Here is an 18147-nt window from a genome sequence, read left to right on the forward strand (position 1 = left end):
CAGCAGTGTTAAGAGAGGAGGAGACCGCGGGCAGAAGAGGGGCAAGTTCATGCGTCACATCGATGAATTGGCACACCACACGGTAAGGGGCACAAAAGTTTCACCGAGCGGCCAATGCAGCGTCCCGGAGACCATAGAAGTAACAGGGAGCAAGATCATAGGATACATGACGATGGCATATATCGTAAGCACACTTCTATGAAGTCCGAGAGGCGAGGAGCTAAATACGGGCTACTTGGCGTGTATCACTCGCTTGAGAAATGGCGTCACGTGCGTAGGTGATTATGGGGCATTTGGGACCAGCATGTCCAAATGTAAGGCGGAGTGTTTTCCAAAGAGCAGGAAAAAATGGTGAATAACCCGTTATTTCATCCTTTTAATTCTAGGGGAAGGTCACAAATACAACGGGAAGTCCATGTCATGGCGTTCACGTGATACATACATACATAACATGTCCGTTAGTGCCCGCTTGAAGCACTCGGTAAGGGCATGCTACGCGGTCGCGAGCATACGCTACGTAAAACATGAACACAGGATCTCTGCAATAACGCGCGGCAAATAAGTAGGTACCACGCCCTATCGAAAAATCCACCAGCCAGGTTTAGTGTTTCCACCAGAGTGGAACTTCAGGCACGAGTTCTGGTGTGTTTATTCTTGTATGTTTCAGACACAGTTCTGGTGTGCCGGGCCTAGTGTGCTTATATGGTGATGTTTCCACGTGGTTCTGGTGTGCCAGGCCTTGTGTGTGTTCTGGTGTGTCCGTGCTGGTGTTAGCATTCTAGTATTTGTGGCTGGTGTATTGGAAGGACATGCCTGGTGCGTCTATTGTAACTAGCATGTCATTTCACTGCAGATGCTTGTTACTTTCCTTGTTCTTGACAAGCAATGCGTTTTTATATGGTAAATAATGAATGACGCAGTATGAAATATGAGGAGGCAAAAAAACAGATATGTGGGTGGTTTTCAACCATGCCAGCTGCCTTCGACTGCTTCCGAGCCCTGAACAGGCTCCTCAAATGTCCGTTAGATGAATCATTCCAGCAACCTATGCCAAATAACACTCCTAGTTCTTACTGGCGCCTACACAACCAGGAGTGCAATTTCCAGTAACGGGCCGATCACATCTATGCTACCTTGGTCTCTTGCCACAATAGTTGCCTTCTTATTGGTGTGTGGGCGACAGGTCTAACTCAGCAGAGCTGTTTTAGGTGCCTGTCGCCAAAGAAGCCGGTGCTGAAGGTGTAACCTGAAAGCCTTCGGCGAGGATCGCGTGGTCTTCTCGCAATATTTTCTCGAATTCTGTTCATCACGAGTCTACTGTACAAGCTTTAGAATACCTCCTGGGGAATGGTGTCGGTCCGTCCTCACCAGGAAACTCAAAAGCGACCCCATTGAGGCTCTCTTAGGGAATGTAAGGCTAATGTGCGGAGAGAACGAGATGCTAGACGCGAGGGCCGTAACAGCGGCACTTGACCACGTTGTCAAGACGGACGTTTCATCTTGGAGCAAAATCAAGGCAGCTTTCGTCGATGCCGAAGTAATCAATTAGCTTGGCCGCGATCAGTAACCGAAAAAAGAAGGAATTGTGGTGACATCTCCTGTCATCCCATTACCCACTGTCACATATTCAGGTTTAGCTTACGTCGATGACTACAATTGATAAGTTAATCGGTGACTTCGGGTGTGACGCTTGCACTATCTTGTAACTAGCGAAAGAAGCAGCCCCATGTACACTCTTCTACGAGGACAAGAATTCTAGTGAACTGCATAATCCGAAACCAGAGTTTATTGCCCTATTGGACAAGGTTTTCTTGAACAAAAAACCCTCGTGCACCTATCACACGCAAATGTTCTCAAAGTACTTCAAATCCTGATCCAAGCAACACAATTGAGAATTCGCCATTGCTGAGCTGTCCGTTAGGAATTATACAGCCATGCTATAAGGTTCGCGTCTTTGATATCTGAAACATTTACCAGAATCCTTTCAATTATGCCAAGAAAGTGACAGAAAGAAATTGCAGGCCAGCTTCCTTAATGAACAAAAGGTCCAGGAAGATGTAGTACAATGTTGTTTGCCGCTCCTTTCAATTATGCACAACTTTTCATGCCTATTCCCTTGATTAAAAGTTGTTTATCTGTGTATTAAATTGACTGCGTCTGTTATACACGTGCGTCAGTCGCGATACTACATATACATGTTTTGTCTTTCAATCGACTGATTTTTTTTTTATTTGATACTGTGAATCCCATCAGAGATTGTAACAGGAAGGGCTGTGAACATATTATACTGTCACGTAGTGGTGACGAGGTCGACGACACAATTGAAGGGTCGACGACTACACTAAAGAAACTGTTTATTTGGGCTGACTTGCGCCCGCAAAAGAACTAAGCAACTCGGCGGCGGCGATAGAAACAAACGTGCTCGTCGATCGTCGAACAAAGAATGCTCGTCACACTCGGCAACGCTCAATTTAAAGGCTGCACAGAACAATCTAGATAACGTCGCAAACAGCTACCAGCACGGGCTGGAACATTGTGGAAAGACACCCGAGTAGCCGGAACCTTCGAGACAGATCTCGGTGCGTCTTGCGCTACAATAAAACTGATAAAGGTGTGACTCGCGACATCGAGCAGTAACAGACAAAGATTACGGAACTGATACGCGGTACAGAATCAGAGTGATAAGCCTGTATGCCAGCGGCTGTTAAAAAACAACACTCTTTTGAAGGTTTCGCGGAAATACTAAAGCATAAAAGCATACACAATAATACATGGTTTAGAGTGTTACATACAGCAATCGAATAACACAGATAATATCACACATATAATTATTACATGATTACGGATGATATAGCGAGGGGATCAGTATTAGTTGTAATTGACAGTCAAGGCACAATCAAGGTTTAAAATACCTAAAAGGGAGAAAATCGATTATAATGAATTCACAACTTGAATCAGGCACAACAGGCAAGTAAAAATACCAAGAGAACAAGGAAGCGTAAAAATAACGAAGCTAGAACAGCCCACTCCACTAGACAACAGCAATTTTAACTACATGCGTAAATTTTGTTCCTATACTCTGAATCTGAGATGCGCCATGAATTTTGGCCCGTGCCTCTTTTGCTTTAAACAAAAACAGAAGCGGTTGACAGAATCTCCACCCAACAGTTTGCCATACTCACGTCAGGTCGCGCTACACCTGCTTACGGATTTCAAAGGAACACTGCATAGACTGATAAATTTATTTCTATACAAAATTTAGGATAAAAAAACGTTGAAGTGTAACAGCTTCATTCGACCATGCTTAGCCGCACTGACGAAGGCACATACGCACGTGAGCGATGTTGGCTATATTTTATTCCTCGTGCATGATATATCGTAGATGCTGATTATGGCATCTTTGTATAAACCAAAGGGGGGAAATGTCAGGACCTGCCGGTTGCATCTGACGCGGGCTGAACGAAGAGCGAGTGCGTTTCCTTTGCGCGTGAACGGCGGTAGCAGAGGCACAGCAGTGGGGCGGTGGCGACCCCACAGAGATGCGGCGGCAGGTCGAAACAGACCTCATTGGTGAGGCCGTAAGAAGTGAGAAGCGCGCTTTCCCTCGAGACAGGCCGTGGTACAGCACACTGAATGGTGTGTCTATTTGTGTACCACATATAGTTACGGTTCATTGGAAATGACAATACAGAATATTACCGACGTGCTCCCCGACGCCACCGATGGCAGACGACATGACAGAGACAGTCCGTATTCGGAAGGTCAGTCTTACCAAAGCCGAAAATTCAAATTCTCACCATTCGTTCAGCGCTGCTTTGCGCACATGTTAAGCTTGACATTTCTCAAAACGTTATCAAGAACTCGTCCCTGCATTTCCATTCTCTATTCTTGCCGAAAAAGATACAGTGTCCAATATACTATAGTATTTTCAAAACCTATGACGAGATGAAAAGCCGAGGTTACTCACATCTTCCAGGCAAAGCTTTTGAAGTGCGCTACTGCTCCGACAACGTGTCAAATGAGGCTTTTCGCTTCCACAGTCTACGAACAGCTCCAAAAAGGCTGAGTTGAATCGTGGTAAAGCTTGTGGAGGATAGACTGACGACACAGGAATGCGTTCATTAACACAAACAACGAAAACTACTTAACTTTCGAATTACAAAAAGGGGCAGTCGGCCAGAAGCACTGCACGAACGTCTTCCCCGTCAAAAAGGCATCTGTAAAGGATGGATTCAGGGAGCCAAGAGTGAGTGCCTCTGTCATAGTGTTCTGGAATTGAGAAGTGTGCCGTCTGCGGCCGGTGACCTGGTCGTTTCAGCGATGACAGGAGAGAGGGCGCTATGTGCAGGAGGAGCGCATGAGCACTGAGCAGACAGCTGAATGAACTGCCTCAGTCGCCGCTAGTTCTTCGGACTCCGAAGGCGCGCTTGGCCAATTGTATTAAACCGATTCTGTGCATGAATAAGTGAACTAATTCTCTATGTATAAGCGGTGAGACACATACATCCGAGGCCTCTCTTCTCCCGCAGAAATGGCTTGGGGAGAATCAGGTGTTGACAAACACTGTGATATCATAATTTCTGCCAGGAATCCAAGGACATGCCATGACTATGCGGGATTGTGTTTAAGACTGCTTGTGTTTAAGACTTCGGTGTAGAGTCAGATACAGATTGCCGATGAAACGACAATCAACAGTAAGACATTTCCTGAAGGTATTCGGTACTTTATTTCTCAAACGTTAACGGGAGGTCCAATGAAGAATGTCTAATGTATATTTATGACCACATAGATTTTTATTATTGGATGCAACGGTTTATTCGGGCTACAATGCGGTCCCCAATCGACGCTCGCGTGGAAGTTTTGAAAACCCAAAGGAGAGTGTTTTAGGCTAGGCTAGCGTACTTTATTTCTTTGAGCCACATGTAAAAAGAGATTTTTAAAGATTTCTTAGAGACAGAAATCATGTCAGAGGTTGTTGAATACTTATTTGAATTTGGGTGGATACATATGAACAAGCAGTTGTATAAACAAATAGAAAACATATAAGCGAGAGCTCATACAAATGCACGAAACCACACAACGGACGACTTCAAAAACCAGCAGGGTAAACAATTCGCGACATAAGCGAATATAAATAGATAGCTGTAGCAACATATGAAATTCTACTGATATGAAAATGTCACTGAAATACGAGTGCGTGAACGAATAAAGCTGCTAAATTTGAAAGCATACAGGAGGCTGAGAAAGTCATTAAATAGAGCCCTCAAACCCGATTATTTGCACCACCTTCAGGTGCTTTATATGCTGTTTTAGAGCTCTGCTGTAGGTTTAGTGACCGCATAAAAATCGAATCGCATCTGAACATAGAACTTCACAATGGGAAGTGTCATTTCTATATCATGGGTAGTATCCAGGCTCGGGATAATCTGGGTTTTGCAAAAACGTGGAAAAATAACGGATGCGCGCTTGCATTAATCATAATTCTTGAACTAAAACAAAATGTGACTCATCTTCCAGCGTGTTTATAAGCTTTGCAAGCTCCACAGACGGTGGTCAAAGTTTGAGATGAACTCATTTTCTTTTTCTGCGCACATTATTTTTTCAAAACTAAATGCGCAGAACAAATACTGCATTTTGATTGGTGCTTGAACTTTCAAGCCAGATATACTGCAACATAAGCTGCGACCTAGAACTGTGCCTATAGTGACTTACTTATGATCATCTGAAGGAAGGTCATTCAATGTAGCTTCGACGTTCTTGAACCTTCTCTCGTGAGCCAAGCAGTCAAGCTTATCAATCGGAAAAGGGTGCGCAGTGAGCAAAAAACATGAAAGAGAGAGCGTTCAGTGGGTGAGGGCCCAGGAGCCAAAGGAAACGCACTGGAACTGTGACTGCGCTATCTGCAGACACGTGTTATCCTGCTTGACCAACCATCAACAGCATATCATAGTACGACAGAGAAGCAATGCGATGCAACGAAAATAACGCAGGACACGAGCCGCAGAAGCAGACACCCCGAGCATTTCCTCTGCGGCGCGTGCACTTCTGATGCGCTCCTGTGACTGACAGTGCCACGTACGCTTTTCATCGCTCCGGCGAGCACCTCGCTCCCATTGCTGCGCGCTGAAGACTGCAAACTTCTCAATTCTAGAGCACTATGCCTCTGTGTTTAGATGGACAAGCACATTTCCCTTTCTTTCTAGCACCGCAGCCACTGAAAAAGAAACCGGATCTTGGGCTTTGCAGCAGCGAGCACTGCCGAGCACCGAGCAGACGTGAATCCCGACGCGCCGGATAGCTTCCCGAGCTCTCCATGCCACGCACACGGTTATGAGGAGAGCCATCAACGCAAGAGGAGCAGGGGGGGGGGGGGGGGTGAAGCGGCTATGCAAACAGGGAAGCCCGTCGGGAGATCAACCCGGACCAAGAACTCGCAAAGGCCTATTCTCCCTCCCAAAGATAGACAGAGGGCGACTGTACCTGCGGCGTGCAGTCGAGCGAGAAGAAAACAGGTTCGAAGGGGTAAGCATGTAATACCCCTGCCACATGAGCAAATTTAATGTCATTCGAATCGAATGACATTAGCATCTAGCTGGGATAGGTAGGTCACCGCCGCTTGCGGTGGGGGCTAGCCTGCCACCGAATTTTTATCTGTTGCAGGCTGTCATTGCACCGGCCACCGCTTCGGTGGTGGACGACGGCTGCTGCCGCGCACGTCTTTCTCTCCCTCATCTTTTTCTTTCTTCTCTATTTATCTAACATCAATATTAACCTGCTACACGAGAAAATTTATTGTCATAAGGTTCGAATGACATTCTTCGTGGAATGAGTTAGAGAAACTGATTTGTATTCGATCGTGAACCGAATGTGCACTCTCCACGTCAGACATGCAGCAGAAACAAGCAACGCAACAAAATATTGTGCGCACCGTGAAAGTTAAACATTATATTTCCAAAATTTTGTTTTAAAAACTGTTAATTTAGGTGTAAAATTATTCGCAACCCAGGCTCTCGTGGAACGGAATTACTCTCGGCTACAGCAGTGGTCCAGTCATGCCAGCGACTCACGATACTTTTACGTTCTGTGTTCCTTGGTGGCGGCTTCTCCCCGTGCATTTATCTCAGAACTATTTAAAGTTGTGACTGAGTTCCTAACAGGTTGGACGTCAATTGCATGCTTTACGTGTCTGCGTGCTTCTCCACACTGTATACGCGTTCTGCTGTGTTCAGCCACACTGCTTGTTTACATTTATCGAATTTGCTTGTTTGTTTTGTGGGGTTTAACGTCCCGTAGCGACTCAGGCTATGAGAGACGCCGCAGTGGAGGGCTCCGGAAATTTCGACCACCTGGGGTTCTTTAACGTGCAGTGACATCGCACAGCACACGGGTGCCTGGCTTTTCGGCTCCACTGGAAAGCGGCCGCCGAAGCCGGGATTCGATCCCGCATCCTTGGGAACAGTAGTCGAGCACCGTAACCACTGCGCCACCCCGGCGGGTTTATCGCATTTGGGGATGGCTCAATACTTGGCTTGGATATTTATGGCTAAGGTGCTAAAGCACAGCCAGAAGTAATGTTTTCACTTTACTATCGTACATAAATATTTATTCAAATTTATAATACGACGCAGTCATTTCAAACGCCTTTTGTGCGTACTGATGTCCTTTAAGCGCAGTATTATTTTACACTTTATCATAATTGTCAACATTTGCGAATGACATATTTTAGTATGCAGCACCGAAATAAACGGAACGACATTCGATTCGAATGACATTAAATATGCTAGTGTGACAGAGGTATAAAACCACAAAGAACAAATTGCACCTCGCGGCGCATAGGATAGAAACCTACAGGCGGCGTGGACGACCAGGAGATGGAATTTAAGCGATTGTTCAGTCAGTGGCAACACTTCGGGCGCGGAGTGCGCCCCCCCCCCCCCCCCCTTGTTCCGAGCTATGAGCGCGCTGGCTGAACACATCGCGTGCGCGTGTCGCGAGCTCATATATTTATTGTAATATTAATTTTACTATACCTCTCACCTCCCCTTTCAAGCTACCACTGCTCTCTTTCATTTCTTCTTAGTGTCCATTCGTTGTCTCATTCGCTCCGCCAGCCGCGGATCTCACGCTCTCACACAAATATTTGCCTTCCTGTGTGTTTTAGTCTTATTTATATAACATCTTGCTCCTACCACTTTTCAACTATGTTACTTATTTCTCCAAAGCAGCTCTAAGCACTGTTAAATGTGGGGCAGTGTGTTATGGCTTGTTATTTCATGGTGGAATAAAAAGGCTACTCAGAGAAAAGAACAGGTCTAAAACACTTAAAGTAATAATGCACTCGGATGTGGGATTTTTGTTAAACTAGGATGGCACACATTCAACCAACACCTGTAGTCAATGCACTCATTTCTCTCAGATCCAAGAAACCATTAATTTGTTTAAGCAAGATATTTGGGAGGTCAGCCGAATTTTATTACTATGTTGACCCTACATGCGTCACTAATCTACATCTAAATAACGTGACGCGTTGTACTAGGAAGTGAGTCCAACTATATTACAGCTTCATGCAGGAAACAACCAAAACGAACAAAAATGATCACAAATGCTGCAAATAACTGCTCCTGGTGCATTTTATTTAATAAATACAACATTTACAAGCCGGAACACACTACTAAAATGCAAAAGGCCTCTGCCAGTGCAAGTCGATAAAAACTCCGCAAGACTGGAATTAATTACGCAGAAAACAAAAGCTTACCACATACACATCGGCAGGCGAGGACTAAATATCTCGTCAAAGAACGCAGGAATATGCGTTGTTACATGACGCTACATATGGATTTTATCACGTGCATGGGGCGACTCACATTGCCATTCACGTGACTTATAGGCGTGTTCCATAAATGGCTGCAGTTAACCTCCTTGTGCAATTTGTACAAATTAGAGCGCTAATTAAGCCGCTTCCAACCCGCTTAGTGCTGATATGTATTGATTTACCAGTACGATGTTGCAAGAGTTAATTCGTTTATTCGTGATAAGCAATACAGATGCATATGAACCACTAGGCACATCAGCTTACGGCCCATTTTATACTTCATGAAGTCCGGGGCAATGGCTTTTATATGCCGAAATTGTCATTCCAACCTCACTGGCCACCACTACGTAAGAAACAGATCTTCATCGTCCCATGTTTTTCAACATCGTTCCTTAGCTACTCGGTGTAACGAGGACTCGCGCGCAGGGCTCAGGAACCAAAGTGTCAATATATTAACGTGGTATGACAATACCAGTTGTATATGGAATGAGCGGACGAGAAAACGCGAAATTCGACTTCTTCAGCCATGCTATGCGTGTTTCATGAATAGCTCCAGTGGAACTCCTTGTGCAACTTAGGCAAAAGAGAGAGCTAAATGCTAACCCACCGAGTGTTGATTTGTGCTGCTTGAACAGCACGATGTTACAAAAGTCAATTGTTTTATTAGTGGTAAGCAGTACAGATGCATATGGACCACTAGGTGCGTCAGTTTGCAGACCATTTTATATTTCATGAAGCCCGAAGGAATAGGCTTGTATATGCAAAAACTGTCATTTCAACCAAAACGGCTACCACTACGCAAGACTGAGACATTAATCGTGCCATGTTTTCCTTCAGCATCCTTCCTTAGCTGTTCGGTATAACGAGGACTCACGTGCCATGCTCAGTAACCAAAGTGTCAATATATTAACGTGGCATGTGAATACCAGTTGTACATCAAATGACTGGACGGGAAAACGCGAAATTCGGCTGCAGTAGCCATGCTCTGAATGCGTTAAATATAATTCAATTGAAATGGTTTCTGTGCAAATACCTATAAATGGCTTCTAGCATGCGCGCAATAATATAAAAATGCGTATCCTTGATTACGGTGTTATTTAATCATATATAACCTCTTGTTGCCACTACTTTAAGGCGAAAATCACAAACAGCTCCAAGTATTCGATGTATATATATATATATCTATATATATATATATCGAATATTTGGAGCTGTTTGTGTGATATATATATATATATATATATATATATATATATCCTAAAAAATAGCTGACATGCTTGCTGAGAAAGTTTACCGAATTTTTTCAAGTATGCGTGTATTAAAATATACGAATATCGACCCCTGTATTCACTTGAATAATCACACTAAATATTATTTTGTAATTAAATATAGCCAGGCCTCAGCGCTCAGCATGGCGCGAGCAATATCGGGACATCGAGGGACAACGTGGTCCATTGTCGCTGGTTTTCTAGAACGGCTTGGCATATATGGGAATAAGACGGGAGAAAGTAGTCAAATATAGACAATTTAAAAACCGGCATGGCCTATAATGGGAACACACAGTACAAATTGGTTCAATGTAGCCAATTCTTAGAGGTGGCACGTCCAATATTGGGAGAACGCAAGGCAAATGTGTCCAATATAGCCAGGTTCTAAACACGGCTGCACCAATATCTTGGAAGCATGGGATAAAGTCCAATATCGGCAATGTTTCAGTACGGTATTAATAACATTGGTGGAGCGCGTGAACCTTGGTTCATCATTGATGTGTTGTGCGCTGGCTTAACCAATGTTGGATGAGCAACGGCAAATTTGGCCTCTGTAGGACCATCGTTTACCTGCACATTACCAATATTGAGAACACTGCCTTGTGCTGCCTGGGTTATTCTGTTTTCCAGACCGAACACGAAATAGAGAACATAGCAGTTGATTGAAACGTCTTTATTGGCAGTCCTGTCAAGCGCGATTGTTTCTGGCATATGTCCGGGCATATGGCCCCACCAAAGCCACGGTGACTGAGGCGGATGCTGTTTTAATTGTCTTGGACATCTGCCATAAAGATTGGCTCTGGGTCCTAAGTCAAAAAACTCTCCGAGCTTTGCCCAAAGAATAGCGACGGCCGCGTTGTCGAGAGATAGCTGAAGGACCCAGGCTCTGCAGCTGGCTGGCTAGGCGGATTGCAATTAGAATTTCGGTGAGAGCCCTGACTCGAATGTGAGAATACTCATGACAGTTCAGTTCAGTCGTTCAGTCGTGTCCGACTCTTCGTGACCCTATGGACCATATCACGCACGCTTTCCGGTCTCTCACTATCTTCCTAACATCACATAACTTCATCTGCAGCGCCTCGAGGATGCCATCTAACCATCGCGTTCGCTGCCTACCCCTTCTCCGGTGACCCTCAACCTTTCCCAACATCAAATCTTTCTCCAGCGACTCCTCTCTTCTCATCAGATGACTAAAGTAGCTGAGCTTTAACTTCAGAATTTGACCCTCCGATGAGCAGTCAGGGTTTATGGTCGACAATATCGAATAATTTGATCTTCTGGCCGTCCAAGGAACTCTCAAGAGTCTCCGCCAGCACCACAATTCAAACGCGTAAATTCTTCGGCGGTCAGCCTTCTTCACAGTCCAACTATCGCATTCATACATCACAACTGGAAAGACCATGGCATGAGTTATATGGATCTTGGTTGGCAGACTAATGTCTCTGCTCTTTACTAGGCGGTCAAGGCTAACCATTGCTCTTTTTCCGAGAAGCAGGCGTCTCCTAATTTCATGGCTGCAGTCTCCTTCCGAGGTAATCGTGGAGCCCAAGAACAGAAAATCTGTCACAGCTTCCACTTCTTGTCCATTGATGCTCCAGGACTTGATAGGGTAAGACGCCATGATCTTTGTCTTTTTAATGTTCAGTTTAAGCCCAGCCTCCTCACTCTCTTCTTGTAGGCGCATCAGAAGTCTCTTGAGTTCCACTTCACTTTCTGCCATTAAAGTGGTATCGTCCGCATATCTGAGGTTGTTGATACGTTTTCCAGGAATCTTCATTCCAGCTGACGACTCGTCCAGACCGGCCTTCCTCATGATGCACTCAGCATACAGGTTAAATAGACAGGGCCAGTATGGATCCTTGTCTCACTCCTTTCTCAATCGGAAACCAATCAGTAAGACCATGCCCAGTTCTGACTGTGGCCTCTTGCCCTTCATACATGTTCTTGAGGAGACAGATCAGGTTAATTGGAACTCCCATCTCTTGGAGAGCTTGCCACAACCTGCTCTAATCTACGCATTCAAACGCTTTCGCATAATCAATAAAGCAGAAGTAGATGGGTTTCTGGAACTCTCTTGCTGTTTTCCATGACCCAGCGAAGCTTGGCATTCTGGTCTCCAGCTCCTCTGCCCTTGCGAAACCTGGCTTGCACGTCCGGAAGCTCCCGATCCACATACTGCTGGAGCCTACCTTGGAGGATTTTCAACATCACCTTGCTAGCATGCGAAATAGCGCGATCGTGCGGTAGTTGGAACAATCTTTGGCACTGCCTTTCTTTGGAATGGGGATGCAAACTGACCTCCTCCAATCCTGTGGCCACTGCAGGGTTCTCAAATTTTGCTGACATAATGTATACATAACGTTAACAGCGTCGTCATGGTTGAGGTTTTGAAGCAACTCAGCTGGAATGCCATCAATTCCGCTAGCTTTATTCTTAGCATGGCTGGCTAAGGCCCATTGAACATCACTCTTCAGGATGCCCGGCTCGAGATCAGTAATCACAACCATCTTATGTTGGGTTTGCATATCCGGGTCCTTCTTTTACAGTTCTTCTGTGTATTCCTGCCACCTCTTCTTTATCTCTGAGGCTTCAGTGAGGTCCCTGCCTTGTTTGTCCTTTATCACGCTTATCTTAGCACAGAAGCTTTCTTTGATATATTTGATTTTCTCATACAGAGCTCTTGTGTTCCTCAATTGGCTGTTGTCCTAAACTGTTTGGCACTGTATGTTCAGGAAGGCATTTTTATCTTTTCTTGCTATTTTCTGAAAATCCGCATTGAGAACCTTGTATCTTTCTCTTTCTATCGCTCCTCTCCTCGCTGTATTTCTCTTCTCCGTATGCGACACTAGTGGATTTACCCCGGCAAAACACTGTCATTTGATCACAAAGTCTCGGATTAATAATGTATGGGAGGACTTTGCAGGTATGGCATGCGGGGTGAATGAATTCAAATAGATTTGTGCTATTGAAGATTAACACTAGGTGTTTGGTATTGATTTTTACACTGTTTCTTTGGATGTTTATTCGTCGGGCTGCTATTATTCCTGTTTGGCTAGATTTCGTATTTCCTTATGATTAATTTGTAGCACTTCGCATTCAGAAATGACGCCTTTTCTTTCAGAGTGTAGCGTTACTTGGAAACTCATATAGCCGAGAGTTTGCAGACAACGTAGTTTGTTACTTTTCTCTTTTGTGTATTTCTACGAGATCTCCTGTACTGCTTACTAGCTTTTTTCTCAACACTGTCCTTCAGAGTTTTGGCAATGACAAAATTGAAACAGGTGGCTTCTATTTCGTGTTTATTCGAGGGAATCGAAATTTTTGGGCTTCCGGTTTTTGTGGGATGAATATCTCCACATTGATGCGACCCCTTTTCAGCGCCTGATAAAGTTTTGAACTACAAGCACAACGGGGATATTGAACTAGCCTAAGTGGATGAAGTGTGATACTGTCTGGCTGCCTTGTTGCCTTGGCATTGGCTTGAAATAAACCAATGCTTCTAGTGCATTCATACATAATTCCAGAGAGGAGCCCGATGGGGCAGCAGTGGCGCTTGTTCCCTTGTCTGAACACACAATACTAATTATATCTGACATCAATTCTGCCTTTCTCAAATTGGTGTGCCCACAAGTCCTGCATAGCTCTCCTGCCACGCTTCTGCAGAACCTGGCGCCCCGCAACCTCCTTCTAGATTCAACGACATGCCTACTTGCGTGAGCGCGAACAAGCTCACTTCCTAAACCTAGTTTTCGAATTCCATGCAGGTAGAGTTGAGCCTACCTGCATGGAATTCGACTGCAGCCATGAAATTAGGAGACCCCTGCTTCTGGGAAAGAGAGCAATGGTTAGCCTTGACCGCCTAGTAAAGAGAAGAGACTTTAGTCTGCCAACCAAGATCCGTATAACTCGTGCTATGGTCTTTCCAGTTGTGATGTATGGATGCGAGAGTTGGACTGTGAAAAAGGCTGACCGCCGAAGAATTGACGCGTTTGAATTGTGGTGCTGGCGAAGACTCTTGAGAGTTCCTTGGACTGCCCGAAGATCAAATCAGTCGATATTGTCGACCATAAACCCTGACTGCTCATTGGAGGGTCAAATTCTAAAGTTACAGCTCAGCTACTTCGGTCATCTGATGAGAAGAGAAGAGTCGCTGGAGAAAGATTTGATGTTGGGAAAGTTGAGGGTCGCCAGAGAAGGGGTAGGCAGCGAACGCGATGGTTAGGTGGCATCCTCGAGGCACTGCAGATGAAGTTATGTGATGTTAGGAAGATAGTGAGAGACCCAAAAGCGTAGCGTGACATGGTCCATAGGGTCACGAAGCGTCGGACACTACTGAACGACTGAACTGAACTGAAGAGTTGAGCCTAGTCCCTCTGCCCTTCTACACAAACCGTCAATGTTAGTTTCGATTGTGAGGTTTTACGTTCCGAAGTGACTCAGGCCATGAGATACGCCGTAATAAAGGGCCTCAGAATATAGACAACCCATACTTTCGGCCACCACTTTCGCTGACATCGCACAGCACACGGGCGCCTTGACTATCGCTTCCATCGAAAATCAGTTGCAGTGGCAGTAATTCGAACCCGCATCCTTGGACACAGTTGTCGTGTCCTAACCACTGCACCACCATGGTGATATTCATCAATATTACTATAACGGGAGGCTTGCATAGGTGAAGGTGTTGACTCAGCTTTGGCAGCAGGAAGTTGGCCTTTTGTGTTGCCTAAGCCTAACTATTATTGGTGAGGCTGAATAGAGGCTATGCAAAAGTTAGCGTCATCTACTGAAAGAAACAAAATCTGTGCGCGTCGGCCATGTTTTGTTCAGTCCGCCCGCGCCTCCCATCGAGTACGCTGTCAACGTCTGCCTTCGTAGAACCCGTGCATGCACCTAAAGGTGCATTGGAATGCTGACAAGCGATTGTTTCATTTTTTACACTTCACAGCAGTCGCTGTTAGTTCCAAGCTCTATTCGGAATGATGCCAGCATGTTGTTGCGTGCCCTTCTGCAGCCAGCGTACAGTCATGGACGCGCAAGGAATCAAGGTATGCGCGTGTATGCGACCGTTCGTTTGCAGTCCGAATCGTCTTTACAAGGGTTACTTGCATCATGTAAAGCATTACTGCACGTCCCTCTGACTAGGAGCTAGCTCACAGAATGTGCTATCACCTAGAACAGCAAGGTTGTTTTGCGCGCTATGGAGCCTAGTGAACTTGAAGGATAAACTTATGCTGCGATGGAGGACACAGGAGAAGGAGCAATGCATGTATAACGAACGCTATTGTGCAAATACGTTCTTTGAAATATTTTCTACGTAGGTTCCATTTGCCAGTGTGTATTTGATTTAAGACACGGGCATGATTACCGAAACTACTTTTTACAGTCGTACGAAATGGTAGTGCTTGGTGCAGAGAGCAATACGGTTGTCTAGTGCGCCCGAGGTGCGTGTTTCACGCTGCAAAAGCAAGCGGCTGCCAAACCCGCGGCATCTAGAAAAGCAGGAAAAGATGACATCGCACCAGTGTGTTGTAACATGCTCACGTACAGCCCGTTTCGACCGGTCCACGTCCAGAGCACGCAGCTCAGGTTTTATACCTGCCATCGCGGCCGATAAAATAACGAAGCGCGCGCTTCACTTTTGTGTATTTTTTCGAGTCATCCGATGGTTCGCTAATTCACAACTACCTGAAATACACTGGATTTTTTAAATATATTGATTTCTTGTTTATTCCCTCTGTCTGAAAGTGAACATTTGAAGCCGTAATCTGATATGAAAGCGCTGACATTGGAAGCTTCGAGGAACTCGGAGTAGGAGGAACTCGGCTGAAACGAAAAAAAGATTGAAAAGTCAACTCACAATACTGCGAAGTGTTTGTGCTTTGTGCAGCTGGCTGTACTCATAAAATCAGATTTATATTATATCATATCGTTATAGAAAAATTAGGAGGTCACTTAAGCTCCGCCGTAAAAGTATAACGCGATAGTGTCTCTCTGGTACACACACACGCACGATGTTTTCTTTCTTGGCGTGTTATATTTTAGCTCTTTAATTTTATTTATTTATTTATTTATTTATTTATTTATTTGTTTATTTGTTTACCAAATACTGCAGGCCCTAACTGGGCCCTAGCAGGAGGGGCGAAAGGAATACAATGCAGTGAAATATGAATTCATCAAGAGTAACATACTACACACAAGTGTAGTATGTTATATGTTGTTATGTATGTTATAGTTCGATGTAGTATGTTATGTTATATTCCTATCATTTATTTATTTGTTTTTATCTTATTTGACGTTTTATATCTTTATACACCAATACGCATGCGTCAGCAAAAATCGGCTTTCCATTCTGAGCAATTTGACATTTTTGAACACATTCATCAATTATTTCAATTAATCAATTACACATTCTAAATTTTCTTCCTTAGCATCACCAAGCACTGGGTTTTCACTCTGACACCTTTAAACCCTTACTTTCCAATTTGTCCTTTGTTTCGTTTCTTTATTTCACCCATTTATCAATTAATTACAAAGATTTAATTAACTCGTCATCGCCTATCGCACATTAATCAATATTCAATCACTGAGAGCACAAACTACCATGGCACTTTTTTTTTACGCAGCCCCCGATTGTTTCTGAGACTAATGCCAACTACTGCGTCGACGACATGGGAAAGAAAGTGCTTAGCACCAGTCCAACTTACGTTAAATTCATCATCATCATCATCATCATTTATTAACCCTTAAAAGTCCCGTTCTGGACATTACATAAGGGGGGGGGGGTAGTACAGGGTTGTTCAGCAGTCATACATGATCATAAATATAAAAGTAATGTAGAAGTATAGAAAAAAAAATATATATATATATAAAACAAATAACAAGATAACATAAAGACACAAAATAGAAACAGCAGGTAAAAAAAAGTGAAAAAGACAAGAGTAACAAATTCAGATAAGTCATGGCAGAGTGGCAAAAATATAAAACAAATTCAAATAACAGCTATAGAAGTAAAACCGCCTGGTCAGTTTGCAGGGCTTGGTAGCTGACATAAGGTACAGGAAGATTATTTTTTTTTTTATTGAGATAGTCGATTAGGAGCTCTGAATCTAGAAGGATTAGCCTCAATGACAATGTATTCGGGGAGGTTATTCCAGTTTTTTATCGCACTGGGAAGGAAGGATTTATTGAAGGAATTGGTGGAGCCGTGCAAACGCTGTAAGCTTGAAGAGTTAAATAAACGGCGAGATGATCGTACCGGAGCTCGTAGAAGATTACGCACGATTCTTTTATCATAAATGCATCTTCGCTCATTTCACCAACCAAGTATCTTCCAGTGGGATGAGCGACGGTGATTGCGAAACCAAGCAGACAAACTCGCGATAATTTCTCATAGGCGTTTAAGTAAACAGCAAAGGCGCAAAGACAAAAAAATTCACATTACAGAACTCTGGATACTGTACCTGGATAGGGATGACGCTGCAGATTGCCTAGGGGGGGCCCATGCACGACTCGTAGAGCAATTTGTAACTGCGCTCGGCAGCGCGGGCGGTGGGCCCCGCCACGTCACGGTTGTCAAAATACGCTTCTAGGCGTCACTAACAGAAACCGCCAGGGACCGAAGAGAGGTCCAAGCACAGCATACTAGGTTAAAACGTGAAAAGCGCGAACAGAACGGCGAGCGCTGACGGACAGACACGAAGCGAACGGATGGAGCGAACAAAATATTGCGGCCAGCGCGGGTGCAGCGTGCCGCTCACGGTTGCCAGACGTACTTTTGTAAATCCTCTATTCTCTACCGAGAAATTTATTTCCTCTGTTCTTGTGCGCCCCTGAAGTAATCGCCTTCATGTTGTTAAGCTGATACCTGCTATTGAATTGCAGTGATATTTAAATACCGCAAGTTATTCATGATGTAAGTCTTGTGTAGAAGACGTTTCACCTTCTTTAAATAAAAAGACTAACTTCCTCTTTTTCATAGACACCGCGGATGCACCAAGAGTAAAGAGTTCAACGGCGATGAGAATTAGGGAAAAATTAGTGCTGAGTTATATGGCTTGATATATTTTA

This window comes from Amblyomma maculatum, unplaced genomic scaffold (genome assembly GCF_055883805.1).
Source record: "Amblyomma maculatum isolate TAMU_Amacu unplaced genomic scaffold, ASM5588380v1 scaffold_13, whole genome shotgun sequence".
Taxonomy (NCBI): Eukaryota; Metazoa; Arthropoda; class Arachnida; order Ixodida; family Ixodidae; genus Amblyomma; species Amblyomma maculatum.